The sequence below is a fragment of the Hylobates moloch genome, unplaced genomic scaffold, assembly GCF_009828535.3.
Source record: "Hylobates moloch isolate HMO894 unplaced genomic scaffold, HMol_V3 SCAFFOLD_13, whole genome shotgun sequence".
Taxonomy (NCBI): Eukaryota; Metazoa; Chordata; class Mammalia; order Primates; family Hylobatidae; genus Hylobates; species Hylobates moloch.
Window position 1 is genome coordinate 15,413,477 of NW_026652288.1, and position 5,305 is coordinate 15,418,781.

The 5,305-nt window shown below is 39.6% G+C and overlaps 1 non-coding gene across 1 annotated transcript; it reads left to right on the forward strand.

Moving 5' to 3' along the window:
• The first annotated feature begins 648 nt into the window (after positions 1-648).
• LOC116481387 (U5 spliceosomal RNA) lies at positions 649-765 on the forward strand. Its single transcript, XR_004251544.1, has one exon. It is a non-coding gene; the product is annotated as a U5 spliceosomal RNA (small nuclear RNA).
• The last annotated feature ends 4,540 nt before the right edge of the window (positions 766-5,305 follow it).

The window sequence follows — 5,305 nt, forward strand, 5'->3', positions numbered from 1 at the left end:
GGATGTACTCTATATAAGTAAATGGATAGAAACGTGTATGTCCATTGCATGTACATATATGGAGTAGATGGAATATAGATGGATACTTCATCTTATATATGGATATACAGTTGACACTTGAACTGTGCAGGTCCACTTATAAACAGATTTTCTTCTGCCTCTGCCACCCCTGAGACAGCAAGATCAGCCCTTCCTCTTCCCCTTCAGCCTACTCAACATGAAGACAATGCGGATGAAGGCTTTTGTGATGATCCACTTCCCCTGAATGCTAGTAAATATATTTTCTCTTCCTTATGGTTTTCTTAATAACATTTTCTTTTCTCTAGCTTACTTTAATGTTAGAATACAGTATATAATACATATAATATCCAAAATTTGTGTTGTTTATGTTATTTGTGAAGGCTTCTGGTCAACAGTAGGCTATGAGTATTTAAGTTTTGGGGAAGACAAAAGTTATATATGGATTTTCAACCTCATTGGAGGGTCGACACCTCTGACCCCCATGCTGTTCAAGGGTCAACTGTACTCTATATTTTAATTGGGATAATGGCTACAGATGTGTATGTATTTGTCAAAAGTGACCAAATTGTTCACTTAAAATATACGCATTTTATTGTTTGCAAATTATACTGTAATAAAAGTCAAACAATGCTCTAGTTTCTCTTCAGATCATATAAATCTTTTGCCTTTTACTAAAGATTCCCATGGAGAGGAACACCTCAGAGTTTTTAAACTAATTTTTTGAGGTCTTGCTTTAGCAGGGCTAACCATTAAAAAAAAAGTCAAACGCATTTTTGAAAGAAGCAAGTTAAAATTGAAGTTAAAAACTGAATATGTGGGCTGGGCGCAGTGGCTCACACCTGTAATCCCAGCACTTTGGGAGGCCAAGGAGGGCAGATCACTTGAGGTTAGGATTTTGAGACCAACCTGGCCAACATGCTGAAACCCCTTCTCTACTAAAAATACAAAAATTATCTGGGCATGATGGCTCACATTTGCAATCCCAGCTACTCTGGAGGCTGAGGCATGCGAATCTCTTGAACCTGGGAGGCAGAGGTTGCAGTGAGCCAGTATTGTGCCACTGCACACTGGCCTGGGTGACAGAGTGACTCTCTCTCAAAAAAAGAAAAGAAAAGAGGCCGGGCGCGGTGGCTCACGCTTGTACGAGGGGGGGATCACGAGGTCAGAATCAAGACCATCCTGGTAAAAATGAAACCCCGTCTCTACTAAAATACAAAAATAGCCGGGGTACACACACACACACACACACCCACACTGAATAGGTGGGTTTAAATGAAGATTAAATCCAAGAGGGAAAATAGGTAAGTTGGAATATCAAGAAATGATCTAGAGTGCAGCACAGAAACAAAGAAAGAAAGGCTACAAGATGTGAAAAAGAGGGTGAGAAGGACTAAAACATGCTCAGACTGGAGTTCAGTTAGGAAAGGAGAGAGAAAACGCCCTAACTGACACCACAGCAGCAGAGACGCATCCTCACTGGGCCTCGCCCAAATTGCAAATTCATGAGCAAAACAGATCATTGTTGTTTCAGGCCACTAAGTTTAGGTAGTTTTTTATGAAGCAGTAGATAACTGGAATAAGTTGTGATACCAGGAGTGTGATGTTGCCGTCTTAAGAAACAAACACAAACACACACACACAAAAAAAAACAAAAAACAAAAAACCCTAAAAATGTAACATTGGCTTTGGGACCAGATGGTGAGTGGAAGCCAAAAGGGCTTGCAGTGAGGACATAAAGAAATGCAGGAGAGGCTTATTAGAATCTAGAAAAAAGACTCTTGGGTCCAGTAACATAAGTAACAACATTATCACCTGTAGTAACATACAAATAGAAAATATACCATGAGTTTGGTTTAATTCTGCACATTGTACTCATAAATCATAATACTACTCTGTACCCCATAAGTATATACAATTATAAACTGACAATTTACATTTTTTTAAAAAAATTAGAACTAAGTAAAATGGTATGAATAAAAAAATAAAATAAGATATACCTATTTACCTAATCAACTGATCATCTAGCTAAGAAAATTTCCAGGCAGAGTGTTGCTCCCTGGTTTCTCCAAGTAGTCTATAAAAAAATGAGAGAGCAGAGAGATAAAGTAATGAATAACTTTTAAATATAAAAAAAGCTACTCAAGTGAATTAAAACATCCATGCAAAAACATGCACGTGCATGTTTATAGCAGCTTTATTCATAATTGCCAAAACTTGAAAGCAACTGAGATGTCCTTTAAAAGGTAAATGGATAAATAAACCAGTACATAGGGACAATAGCTATTATTCAACAATAAAAAGAAATGAGCCATCAAGCCATGAAAAGATATGATGGAATCTTAAATGCATATTGCTAATTGAAAGAAGCAAACTTGAAAAGGCTACATACTATATGATTCCAACTATATGTCATTCTGGAAAAGGCAAAACTGTGGAGACAGTAAAAAGATGAATGGTTGCCAGGGGTTTGGGAGGAGGAAGAGATGAATAGGTGAGCACAGGGGAGTCTTAGGGCCGTGAAACTATTCTCTGGTACTATAATAGTGAATGGATGCTATTCTACACTTAAAACCCAGAGAATGTATAACACAAAGAGTGAACCCTAAAGTAAAACGTGAGCTTTGGTTGATAATGTGTCAATGTTGGTTCATTAACTGTAGCAAATGCACCACACTGATTGGGATGTTAATGGTGGGAAGGTTGTGTATATGTGGTCAGGGAGGAGTATGTGGGAACTCTCTGTATTTTCCATTTAATTTTGCTCTGAATCCAAAACTGCTCTAAAAAAATAAAGTCTAGTTTAAAAAAAATCGGGGGAAGGACTTATTATGTTTGGAAATAAAAATGTTTCTCATTCCAACCTCTCTATTATAAATGATATAAATGATTCTCTAATTAAGAATGGCTTTCATAAGGCCAGGCGCGGTGGCTCACGCTTGTAATCCCAGCACTTTGGGAGGCCGAGGCGGGTGGATCACGAGGTCAGGAGATCGAGACCACGGTGAAACCCTGTCTCTACTAAAGAAATACAAAAAATTAGCCAGGCATGGTGGCGGGCGCCTGTAGTCCCAGCTACTCGGAGAGGCTGAGGCAGGAGAATGGCGTGAACCCGGGAGGCGAGCTTGCAGTGAGCCGAGATTGCGTCACTGCACTCCAGCATGGGCGACAGAGCAAGACTCGGTCTCAAAAAAAAAAAGAATGGCTTTCAGGCAAAGAGCAAATTCAGAGCACTGTCACAAGAATATGGTGTAAAGATGAAGCAAGGATTTGACTCTAAAACCTTTGTTAAAACCTCAGTTAGATTTAAGGTGATGCACCATAGACCCTTTAAAACACACCAAAGGCCCTTCTAAGGGTCTTCATACTGTGCCTCACTGGCCTTCTCTGTTAAACAACTGGGCTTCTGAAAATTTCACAAGGAGCTCAAAGTAGAGATGATCTCTATGAAATCTGTGGGCATGGCTTTTGTCTAATGGAGTGAATTTATAAATTGATTCATAAGAAGTCCACAAAGTTTTAAAGGAATTTCATCAGTTTTGGACTAAAAGAGACAGCGAGAGTACAAAATACAAAGAAATCTTTGAACTTCTGAACTGCTATTCTTAGAAAACAGGCAGAGAAAACCACTCAACATCAACATCTGTTTGCTGGCCCTGGGCCATCCTAGCCATTCTTTCCTGAGCTGCCTCTGTGCCTCTGAGGCACGCTGTCCCCTCAGACACCTATCCAGACTGCAGACTTGTTTGGATGACAAAATAGATGGTGCTATTGTTTTCAGCCACTAAGTTTGGGGGCAGTTTGTTATGCAGTAATAGAGAACTGATATTGGGGCCAGGTGTGGTGGCTCACGCCTTTAATCCTAACACTTTGGGAGCCCAGAGTGGACGGAGCACATGAGGTCAGGAGTTCAATGGAGACCATCCTGGCCAACATGGCAAAACCCCGTCTCTACTGAAAATGCAAAAATTAGCCAGGTGTGGTGGCGGATGCCTGTAATCCTACTACTCGGGAGCCTGAGGCAAGAGAATCGCTTGAAGCTGGGAGGCAGGGGTGGAAGTGAGCTGAGATCATGCCACTGCACTCCAGCCTGGGCCACAGAGAGAGACTCCATCTCAAAAAATAAATAAATAAATAAAAAGAAAACACATATTGGTTTTCCAGAATTGATGAGAGATATCAATCCAGAAGATTCCAGAAGCCCAATGAATCCCAAGCAGGAAAACTAAATGAAATAAATAACAAAATACATGATAATTAAACTAGAGAACATCAAAGAAAAAGAGATCTTAAGGTGCAGTCAGGAAAAATTGTTAACAATGGCTAAACCTTGGGATAAGTGTCATCACGTTCACTGTTCTGTTCTTTTAACTTTTTTTAGTGTTTGAAAATATTCATACATACATACAACCAAAATGTTGTGGTAGGTGAACCAAAAAGAAAAGAGATGACTTCACAAGAGAGAAAATGAAATTGGCACCTGACCTCACAACAGTAACAACGAAAACCAAAGGGCAGAGGAATAAAATTGTGCTAAGATAAAGAATTACTGTGTTAAGAAGATTACATAAATAAAAATGAAATGGGTGAATGTCTTTATAGCTTCTGGGTAGGGAAAGATTTCTCAATGAGATTAAAAAAGCATTATCTGTAATGAAAAAATGATAAATATGAAAATATTAAAACACTTCAGTTCAAAAGGCATCATTAATAGGAAAATCCCCTGCCTGAGTGGCATGTCTCCACAAAAAATACAAAAAAATTAGCTGGTCCTGGTGGCTATAGTTCCCAACTACCCCGAGGCTGAGGTGGGAGGATCACAGGAGCCCGAGGAGGTTGAGGCTGCAGTGAGCCATGATCATGCCACTACATTCCAGCCTGGGCAACAGAGTGAGATTGTGTCAAAAAAAAATAAAAAGGAAAATATAAGCCAAGAGATGAGAGAAGATTGCAGTATATATCACCAACAAAGGGCTTTTTCCAAAATATTTAAAAAAGAGAACTTCATATCAATGAGATAGACAACCTAGTGTATTAGTCCATTTTCATACTGCTATAAGGAACTGCCCAAGACTAGGTAATTTATAAAAGAAAGAGGTTTAATTGACTCACAGTTCAGCATGGCTGGGGAGGCCTCAGGAAACTTACAATCATGACAGAAGGCGAAGGGGAAGCAAGGCACCTTGTTCGCAAGGGGGCAGGAAGGAGAAGTGCCAAGCAAAGGGGGAAGCCCCTTATAAAAACATCAGATCTTCTGAAAACTTACTATCATGAGAGCAGCATGGGG